Genomic DNA, 11,454 nt, shown 5'->3' with positions numbered 1-11,454 from the left:
AGAACTTGAGTGTCCCACCTCCGTGCATCCATGATGGTAAAAGCTAACATTTATTGAGCTCTACACATGTTCCTGGCACTAATCCAGACACTTTATAAATTCTAACAACCCTCAGAATTAAGTATACTATTATTGCTTCCATTCTACAGGTGGAAAACTGAAGCTGTAGTTAAGTTAAGTGGCAGAACAGCCATTAAAAGCTAAGCTGTTTAACTCCTAGTGTGCATCTCCAAGATCCACAGAGCTACCAAGTCCTCCCAGTTCTTTCCTTTGAGAATTTCTTTTAAGTGACTCTTTTCCTCAGTTCTGTGGGCATCATCTCAAATAGAGTAATTGTAGTATAGTAAGAAATATGTTTGGTGTTTGTCTCCAGTTCCTGGTACAGAGCTCCTAAAACGCTTTGAATTTCCTGAGTGATAGGAGTGTCTTTTGATATTTACACCAGCCCCGTTCAATCACACTTGAATTTATGCTAATGAGGTGACTTAGAGTGGGGTCCCTAGGTAGCCTCAGAATGGGACTGGTCACTAGAAAGAAAAAGTGATTGGAGGGTGAGAAATTTCAGCCCCACCACCTGACCTCCAGGGAGCGAAGGAGGGCTGGATTTTAGTCAGTCTGAGCTTTGGCCACTAGCCTCAAATCCACCCCTGAAGGGAAAAATTATGCGGGGACAATACAGAGTGCCTCTAAGACTTTGATCACCAAGAAGGTAGTCCACATAGGTAGAGGACGAAACCAAGAAACTACTGAAACCAGGGGATATAATGTGAAGGAGTTGTTTTATTTTGTAGTGTCAACACAGATAATCCATAATCAATCTATAAATCAAAATTGGGGTGAGTTTATTACATGAGCCAGGTCTGAGGACTATAGCCTGGGAGCTTCCTTCCTTAAGCTCTCTGAAGAAGTGTACAGTGTGGTTATATACCATCTTGGAACAAGGAACATACATCACATATGACAGGAATATCTCTTTTACTACAGTCACAAGATGCTTTGCTAGTACAGCAGGTCAGTGCTCACAAGGTGAGCACAGGAAGTCAGTGGTCAGCAGGTCAGTGGTCACGAGATGAGTTAAAGCAGGTCAGTAATTAATTCTTAGTTTCTGGAAAGAAATGCTTATCCTTAAAGAAATGCTGATATGAGGGAGGCAACATCCCTATCTTTAAGGGCATCATCCTCAGCTTTGGGACGTTGCAAATGTTTAAAGCAGATGTACCATGCATGCTCAACAAGCCATGTCAAACCTTTCTGGAAAAACAAGATCAGGCAGAATTAGTTTTAAACCAATGGCTTCCTCATATACTCCAATATATCCTACTGCTTTTCATTTATTCATCAGTAGATTAGTATGAAGAACTTTTATTGAAATGGATTGTGAAAGCAACTAATTTAGGGGCAGTATCTTTGGTTTTAAATGCTATAGAATTTAAAACATGCTAAAGAGCATGTTTGGGTTGATACAGGACCCATAGCTCACTATGGAACAATCACAGATGGTTATACATAATCCAGACATACAGCATGTTATTCCTGAGGAAACTGCCAGCCTGCTGGATTGAATAAAAGCCACTGTAAGGACTGTTTACCTTGAGATGGGGGACTATACAGCAACTCCCATAATGCCAAGTTGAACACCTCAGATGAAGCAGCTGATCTGCTTTGTATATAAGTCATGTGGGACTGGCTTTATGATGAACTGGATATTCACCCACTGACTATGCACATTACTCAGGTCATGGTTAATGCTGTGGTTGCTGTGGGCCCCTTCTGCGTGGGCCCCCCATGTAACTTTTCTGCTGCAAAATCAATCAATAGTCCAGGAAGCCTTATTGAATTTGTTGTCTTGGCTTCCTTTCATGGGTCTTACAGATGCTAATAAAAACATTAGATTAATTAACAAGAGAATGGGGGGACTAGAGGGGAGAGTCAAGGGGCTTGTCCCAGCAGAGTGGACGTCTTTAGATGGTTATTAAGAAATGGTATTTCAAGTTGCCCCATTTCTCCTTAACTGTTACTGCTCTGAGTTTCTGTCCTTCATTTTGTAGGAGGACACTGATGACTCTCAGGGCCCAAATTCTGTCTGTTCTCCAAGACCTTATCCCATAAGGTCTTATCCTTAGCTCATATCCCATCTCTTTAATAACATCTTTCTTGATCACTCCCTCCTTTCTCATTTGCCCAGTCCTCTTTTTCACAATGTTTTCATATATATTGCTGCTTTTGATGGAACGATTACTTGCTGCATATCACACATCCTTTTCCTTCTGGATAGGTGATCAAAAGCCCCTCTTCTCCTGGCATGGATGACGCTGTTCTCCAGGAATCAGGTTCTGAGACAGAGACTAACATGCAAGAGATTTATTAGGAAGTGCTCTTGGAATCTACAGCTATGGAAGGAAAGGGAAGGTAGCAGAGGGACAAGTTGAGCTGTGACGCTGTCTCAGTGGACCCTGTGGGAGTTCTGAAGCTGAGATGACCCTTCAAAGTTGTCCAGAAGTGGGGTGAGGGGCTTGCTTCATTTGGCAAAATCCCTGTAGGGGCTGATAGCTGAGGGCTTCCTGTTGAGAGCTCTCCTAGCAGCCAGAGGAATAAGTCCTTCATTCCTGAAGGAAGATCCAGGCGGTCCCCCCACGGCACCCACCGCTGTCCACGTCTTGTGCCACTTGGATCCACTTCTTCATATAAGTTCTGGGAGAAGCTCTTCTAGCATTCTGGTGAATCTGTCTTCATGGCGGAAACTTAGAAAAGGAAAGATGGTGGGAAGAATTACAGCTCATTGCAGCTGATCTCAGAACAGCAACTAATACCCATTATTCCCTCTTCTACTACAGATTCTAGATTTCCTTCATCCTTCGCTGGCACCTCTGCTGATTTTAGTGGCTTATCTGATGGTGTGACCCAGACTTTAGCCCCTGAGGGGTCTGAGCCTCTGGTATCCATGTCCTCCTCAAGTCATAGCTGCTGCACTTGTCGTTTTTACCATCAAAATAGAGCAGGGGATTACCAAGAGGCTCCTAGGTGGACCAGCTGGATGCCAAACTACTCCTGTGTCTCCTTTGTGTAACAGCTGCCCTACCTCTTCTTCTTGTAATCAGCATTCACTCTATGGCCAAGATGGTGATGCCTCTTCTTGCCTGGTGGTCCCTTCACACAAGGGACCCAAAGTTGCTGGGCAGCAGCCATACTCTTTCCCCTCTTGGACACATTTTTCCCTCGGTAACCAGGATCTCTAAACCTGTAGAGCCTAGAGTTGTAGGGGCAGGAAGCACAAATTCCCCAAGTGGCTCACGAGAGTGATGGTAAGCAAGCCATTCTTGCTTCCCCCCTTGTTTTTGGACTCATGTGTTCTGCCAACTGGGCACATAGCACCACATAAATGTTGTTGTTTTACAGTGGACACTGCATGCTGGAAGGTAGCACCCTGTCCTTTCTAAGTATCACTTCTAGGTATGCTTTGGCTGTATCTTCACTAGCCTGTTCCATCACTGTGTCAGGCTGGCAGTTTCTGGGTGGTATGATATGTAGTGTGACCAGTGGGTCCCATAGTCATGTATCCACTTTACACCTCCTTTGCTAAAGAGTGGGTCCTTGGTCTGATGTGTTGGATCCCATGCCTGTTGTTCAAACATTGTAAGTCTTTGGATAGTGGTGATAGTTGAAGCCCAGTGGGCAGGAAAGGCAAACTCATACCTGAGTATGTATTTATTCCAACCAAAATAAATGACTTCACTTTCTGGAGTGGACGGAGTCCAATATAGTCAACTTGCCACCAATAGGCTGGTTGGTTTCCTCATGGTTTGATGCTGTACTGGGGATTCAGCTTTTGTTTTTGCTGCTTGTAGGTTAGACATTTGACAGTGGCAAAAGCTATGTCAGCCTTGGTAAGTGGAAGTCTATGCTATTGGGCCTAGATTAGTGGGCTTCTGATGGTTATATGCTGCTACCTAGCCTCTATTTTGGGGGGAAAGTCCTATCATTTCCATTGCTGTCAGTGAGCCCAGCTCAGTAGAGGCATTTCCTACCATCAGCCTTGGCCTGTTTAGGAGAGCCATCACGGAGCTCCTTAGTGATGCTGGTGCCCCTCTCAGCATACACTGCTTATTGCTTTGGTGAGTTGTGTGTCCTCCAGGCTGTCCCATGGAACACAGTTATTTAGTGGATTTTCCAGCCTTGTATAGTACATCCATTCTCAATGCCCACTTTCTGAGCCTTTTAATCCTTCTTGTCAATCATGGCATTTCTGCCTCACTTGGTGCAGGCCATCACTTTTTCAATGCTTTTAAGTGCTGATATTTTCAACTTTTCATTATTTTTTTCCAGAGTATCTGTCGAGCTTAGCTATCATCATCAATTCCCCTATACATCTAGTTACTATTTCCCTCAAAAAGGATTCTCAAAAGGCTGATGCATTGAACCAGTTAATGCATTTCTTTCCAACAGTATACCATCCCAGTTCACCAGGATCCCTTGAAGCTCCGTCTAACCAGTGATGGGGTCCTCATTGTCAGCTGGGTGGTGAGTGATTCAGCTCCAAAATCCCATCCCAGCATCTGCCTTCTCAGAGCACTCCTGACACCAACTGTTGCAGATTGGGTTACCTAAGAGCAGACTCTAAGATGAAGATGAACTTGCAGGAGATTTATTAGGGAGAGCTCTCAGGATCACCAACTGTGGAGGAAAGGCAGAAAGAAGGATTGAGCATAAAACCAGGGGCCAACTTGCTTTGACTATAGTCAGTTAGTTATCTGTTTGCAGAAGTGGTTAGATAATGCATTGCTAAAGCCCACTCCATAGATAACATCTCTGATGCTTGGGTCACCGTGTAACGGGTACTTAAATTTTCCAGGAGCTGAGAATCAACTCCTTGTTCAGTTCAGGCTGGTTAAGACCACTGACTCATCAACTGGGGCTGCACCAATGACCAATAGGTGACCCTTTTGATCTCAGGGAGCTGAAAACTCCACCCTCAGATCATGCTAATGCCATCATTTTGTAAATGTGTGTCCTATGAAGAGCCACGAAGCTTGGTTACACTTGTGCAGATCATCAATTACCTCACTTCTCCTTACCTTCAATCATCTAGTCCCTCACTTCAGACCACCCTGCCCATTTATCCATAAATATCCCTAATCCCCATTTTTCAGGGAGGCAGATTTGAGATTTGCGCTCCCATCTCCTTGCTTGGCTGCCTTGTGAATAAACCCTTTCTCTGCTGCAAATTCATCTCAGTAATTGGCATGTTGTGTGACGGGCAAAATAAACCTGGTTCAGTAACAGGCAGAGGGAGAGGATGAGCTTCGATATAGTCTCTACAGAGGCCACAGCTTACCCTTCAGTGAGTTCTGAAGCTGAGACGACCCTTCAGAATTGTTCCAAGTTGAGGCAAGGGGACTGGGCCCTTTATCCCTCCTAAATAGATCAGTCATAGGATGAGGGCTGCCCCGTAAAGGGGGTATGGCTTTGGGCAAAGTCACTTTCCTGGGTGGAAGCTCCTGTAGGGTCTCATTGTTGAGGGTCATGTTCCAGCATCACCCCTAGCAACTGGGGGAACAAGTTCTTCATTCCCGAAGGGGAACCTTGGTGATGCATCACGGTGTCCCTCACACTCTCATTCCTAGTGTCCGTCTTAGGAATGGGCACAGGTATACCCGGGAATCCTGTGGCTTAAGGGTCGTTATGATCAGGGCTTTGCAGGGCTGATAGTGATAGTGGTAAGGACAACATTATTCTTTATTTTCTCTGGGTTTTGGAACCTCTGAAACCTATTTGGGAGGCTTCCAGGCTACTGGACAATGGGTAGAATTTGGGTAAGGGGAGGGGAGCCCAGCGTTTAAAGATCTAAGGCTCACACAGCTCTGGCCACCATAGCAAATTGAGTTTCAGGCTTGGAGAGTGATTGGCAGAGGGGTAATATGAGCTGCCTGTTTGGGACCCAGAACTTCTGAGTTAATTGGGGCTAATTAGGACAGGTACCCACTTAGGATACCTATGTCCCTCGTGTCAGGAAACCTGTTCAAATTCTGTACCAGTAACCAGCCAACACTTGAGTTGCCTATGAAACTGAAAATTAAATCCATAATTCCAGTCAGCAGCTTAGAGCTGATGGGGAAAGGTCCCCCTCTTGTGGATTTTTTAGGGAGTAACAGAGAGCTAGGAATCTACGAATATAAGGGCACAGACCCTGAAGAAATGGTATCTTCTGACAGGCAATTCCAACAGTGTACACAGAACCTTCAATGGTAGGGGCAATGGCTAAGGGGTGGGCTTTAGAGTCAGGCCCCTGAGTTAGAATCCTGGCTCTGCCCCTCACTAGTTGTGTGACTCTGGACAAAGCACATTACTTTCTGAACTTCAATTTCTTTCTGTGTGACATGGAGATAATAATAGTACAAGGTTGTTGTGAAGACTCAGCAAGAAAAAGAGTACTTAGAGCCAGTGTAGTGCAGGGGAAGCCTTTAGTACCTCACGCCACCTCTCTAAGTTGCCTCTTCCCACTGTGTTGACTGCTGTTGGTTTAAGGAGATCTGGCTCTCAGCTTTCCAGGCTTCCTGTGCCCCATTCACCTGTCCATTGTCAGGTGAGAGGAACTCTGGCTGCAGTGAGGTGAAGGCCAAAGGAAAGAATGTGAGAAACTGAAAAATCCTGTTTTCCTCCCTGTGGAAGAAGTGGAAGCATTTATTTAACAGAGAGTAACTTAGCTCCTTTTATTGCCAGGCAATCATACATTCATTCATTCAGGACACGCGCGCACACACACGCACAGAGAGAGACAATGATTTATCAAAACAAAATTGTCACTGAGTTCAGCCTCCCTAGATAAGCCCTATAGTCATCTATTGTTATTGATACAGCCTTCAAAGACCTCACTCTCCCCACCCTAAACTCCTCATCAAAGGATTCATTCAGTACAAACAATTCTCTTCTGAAGGAAGAGGGAGAAATTCTTCATCTAAGAAAAGTATAATTTAGAAATTTCTCTATACGGTCATGTACCACTTAATGACAGGGATATGTTCTGGGAAACGGGTCATTAGGCTAGGCTATATGATACTAATCTTATGGGACCACCATCCTATATGTGGTCTGTTGTTGACCGAAACGTTGTTGTATGGTGCACAACTGTATTGTTATACTAGTAACTGAGCAATTCTAATCAGTCCGATAAAAGCTTCCATGGGAGACGTGTGGGAAGTTGTGGGAGCAGAGAGGAGTGTCATCTGAGGGCCTTAATGCAGGTTCTTGAGGAAGTGATTTGTCTACACTGAGGCCTGAAAGAGTGCCTAGATGTAGTAAGAGTAATGCCTGCCTCCCCCGCCCCCATGCAGTGGGAACTGCTCAGTGTCTGGCAGGGAGGGGCTGGGCAGGTTTCTGAACTGAGACAGAAGACAGTAGGCGTGGAACCTCAGATGGAGTCAGGAGGTGGAGAGTGCTGGGAGTTGGGGCTGGAGAGACAGGCACAGGCCAGATCAGGAGGATTTCACTAAAAAGTTTAGTCTTAATCCCAAAGGACTGGAGGCATTTATAATTAATTTTATTCCTTCATTCATCCAGCAAGCCAGCCGGCCATTCATTCAGGTGACAAACACTTTTAGAAGTCTACTCTTTGCCAAGTGTTGTGCCAGGGACCATGAAACACAGAGATGACTAGGACACCAGCATTTCCATCAGACAGCTCATGGACCCGTGGGAAGAAACAGACATGAAAGCACACACCCAGGATAAAGGTCTTTCGATGACGTGCTTACTTGGTACTGCAGGGATCGAAGGAACAAGTGATCATTCCTGCTAACTGGCGAGTAAGGGTTGGTGGGGATGAGAAAAAGTTTTCCAGAGGAGGCAGTCTTGAAAAATGAGTTAGTATTTGTCTAGAGGGCAAGATCAGAAGAGGTTTCTTCTTCCTTCTCAATGCTTAAGATGTACTAACTTTCTTTCAGAGCTTACGCAATGTTCTCTCCAGCTTTCTCAGGGCCTTTGCATGTGCTGTTCTTTCTACCTAAAAGATCTTCCCTCTCCTTTCACTTGATTAACTTCTGCTCATTCTTCAGGTCAATTGTGATTTCCTTGGGGATGCTTCCCTGATCTCTTTAATCTTTTTTCTTTTTCTTCTTCTTTTCCCTTGTCTTCCTCTTCCTGTCTCTGCGCCTCCCCTTCCTCCTCCCTCTTCTTCATCCTCCATCACAGTTCTAATTACAGTATAATTTTACATTTATTTATGTCTTATTTGATCCATGTCTGCCTTCTCCAGCAGACTGTACGCTTCATGAGGGCAGGGACCACGTCCGATTTTGCTCCCCATGTTGTCCTCAGTACACACCACAATGTCTGGCAATGTCTCAGTAAGAATGTTGTTTGAATAAATTAGAAGTGAGAGAATAGGAAAAGAGCTAAAGGCATGAAACACTATGCAACAAGGGGAAATTTTCAGAAGTTTAGGTGGAGGGTAGTTGGGAGAGGAGATGCAGGGGAGGTAGGCAGGGACCAGATCTTGAAGAGTTTAGTTACAGTCTGGACAACTGAGTCGTTAAAAGATTTTATTGGGGTTTGTCCTGATAAGCTTTGGAGCTTCAGTGAGGAAGGGCCAGGGAGGTGCACTGGTAAAGAACGGTAATAGATGAAGTGAGAGATGATGAATTCTGAAAAGTGGGATTGAAGAGGGGCGTTCATCAGGGGGAACAGATAGAAGAGATATTGGGCTAGCAGCCTCAACAGAACCAACTGGATGCTGTGGGGAGAGGACTCTTGATGCCTTCCAAGTAGCCACCTCTGATCTGTAAGTAAACAAATGAGAAAAGTGAATACTTGAATTAAAGGGTTTCAGATTTGTGTGATAGGTAGATGGAGCACATGTGTAAGTGTTGGACTGGGCCAGGAAGAGGGATATAGCTTCTTCTCAGGTTGAAGGTGGTGTTCTTCAGATTCATGTAGGGGGTGTGGAGGACAGAAGATAGAAGGATTTCAAAGTCCTTGGGATCTCTGTCAGGTAGGAATTGAGGTCACTTAGGCCTTGGTCTGTGCTGCCTCCTCCCCCATCTGCCTAACTTCTTGTCCTTCAACTTTCAGCTTGACCACCCCAACACACACACACACACACACACACACACACACACACACACACACACGGGCCTCCCCATGCTCTACCCACAACACACTCATCATGTACCCAACATGAGACAATTACCCGATGTCTGCCCCACCAGACCACAAGTGACGAGTGACGGGTCGGGGGGAGGGAGACCTTCACTTTCAGCATTTTATCCCCACTTCCTGGCGTGGTGCCTGGGGCATAGTAAAGGCTCACTGTTTGTTTATTTGTTCAGAGAAAGGAGTGGGGCTGAGGTAGGGTCTGGAGAATGTTGACAGTATAGAGATGAGGGGAACGGAAAAGAATTTAAGGAGAAACAGCCAACTTGATTGACAAGTAAGACTGGGAATCCAGGTCAAAAGGTACAAACTTCCAATTATAAGATAAATAAGTATTGGGGTTGTAATGTACAATGTGAGGGCTGTAGTTAATACTGCTGTATGGTATATTTGGAAGTTGTTAAGAGAGTAGATCCTAAGAGTTCTCATCACAAGGAAAAAATCGTTTCTTTTCTTTTTTTTGTTTGGTATCCATGCAAGATGATGCCTGTTAGCTAAACTTATCGTGGTAATCATTTCACAATATACGTAAGTCAAGTTGTTATGCTGTATGCCTTAAACTTACACAGTGATGTATGTCAATTATATTTCAGTACTGGAAAAACACCCTGGGAATCCAGCTGTTAGAAACAGAAAAAAAATGACCTCAAACCTGAGAAGAGGTGCGATCGTATGGTATTGCACTGATAATACAGGCAAACAATGCCAACAGACTAACTGGAAAAGAATTTTGTTGTTTGATCTAGTTAACAGCACCTTTTGGAAAGTTAGACTTTAACCCTCTCCATCGACCATTAGTCTCACGGTAATGAGCCTAACGACCTTTAACCAGACATATTTTTTCTTGTATCTAATTTAATAATTTTACCTACATGCCATTTTTTCCCCAAGAGAAGTTTTTTCAATTGTCTTTCATGGAAGCCTCACTCCCTTGCGGGGAAGTTTGAAATAAAACTTTAGCCCTTGCTTGAAATCAACTTGTCTGAGAAGTTACTTTAAAAACAAGGCCATTGCTTTGCTTTGTGTGAGTAATGCCACCCACACTTTTTGTTACACCAGTGTAGGGACCACTCTCCAATAAAGTGTTTCAGAGACCATCTTGGAGATGGGAGAGTGAGGAGAAAAGCTTTCAATTGTTTTAAAAGCCAGTTTTCTTAATATTGAAAAAATAATATATGCACATGTTAAAAATTTTTTTCAAGTACTTTAGTGGGTATGCTTTAAATACAGAATGCTTCCTTCCTACTCCAGATTCCTGAGTCTTTCTCTGGAGAGAACCGTGACTTCTTCTTTGTGTGTTTTTAGAATGTTTCTACCATAATAAGTGTGTGAGTATGTGTAACAGAATGTCGAATGGGACTTCTGATGTGTCAATATTTTGACAAAAACTCTAAGCTTAGACAGTACACATACCCAAAGGATTACTTAAAAATTGGCTGAACAGATACTTTGGCCCTCCCCCTAACATCTACCTTCAGTCTATATAGAAGAAGTCTAAAATTCTAGGAAAGTTAAAGCCTAGGGGACAGATGCTATGGTTTCCTAAGTATGTGTATGTTTGTGTATGTGTGTATGTGGAGGCTGGGTGCCAAGGAAAGAGTGATTGGGAATCCAGCATCTTTCTTGGGGACAAAGGCTTGGGGAGTTGCAGAAACTTATCCCCAGTGCAATCGCAGTGCAGCTACCAGAGCAGTGTGGTGAGAGAGCTCTTGGAAGAGCTTGATATGTGGCATAGAGTCTGTTGCCTTCTTTCTGCTCACGTAATTATCAAGTGAGGAGGCTGGCTGTATTGCCAGCAGCAGTCAGATTGCTGTGGTGGGGTCCCAGGTTCTTGGTCCACAGACACAAAAGAATTTGAGAGCGGACACACAGCAGAAGTTTTAACAGAGAAGGATTTATTAGCACAGCGAAAATACACCCGCAAGGGGAGGGGAGGGCAGGCTTGAGGGGGAGCAACTGCAGGAAAGTTGTGGTGGTCAGTGGCTTTGGAAAGTTGGGTCCTGGGAGTGGGTGAGGGTCTTGGAAAGTGCGCCAATCAGGGCATTGTCTCCACTCCCATGTCGAGAGGGGGAGATTTTTTCCTTACACAGGCATCTCTGGAACTGTCATGGCGGTGATACTCCTCGGGGGTAGGGGGGTAAAAAGTGCAATGCAAATGAGGGTATAATGAGGCTTGAGGCTACTCTTGGTCAAGGTCGGGGGGGAGTGCTCCATGTCCGAAATGCTGCTGCCTGGAGATTAGGATGCTGCACTTGGTTGAGTAACCTTGCTTCCAGCACATTTCTAGCTTCCTGCCTATCATAGCTGGAA

This window comes from Diceros bicornis, chromosome 7, assembly GCF_020826845.1.
Source record: "Diceros bicornis minor isolate mBicDic1 chromosome 7, mDicBic1.mat.cur, whole genome shotgun sequence".
NCBI lineage: Eukaryota > Metazoa > Chordata > Mammalia > Perissodactyla > Rhinocerotidae > Diceros > Diceros bicornis.
Note: the sequence above shows the minus strand (reverse complement) of the source record.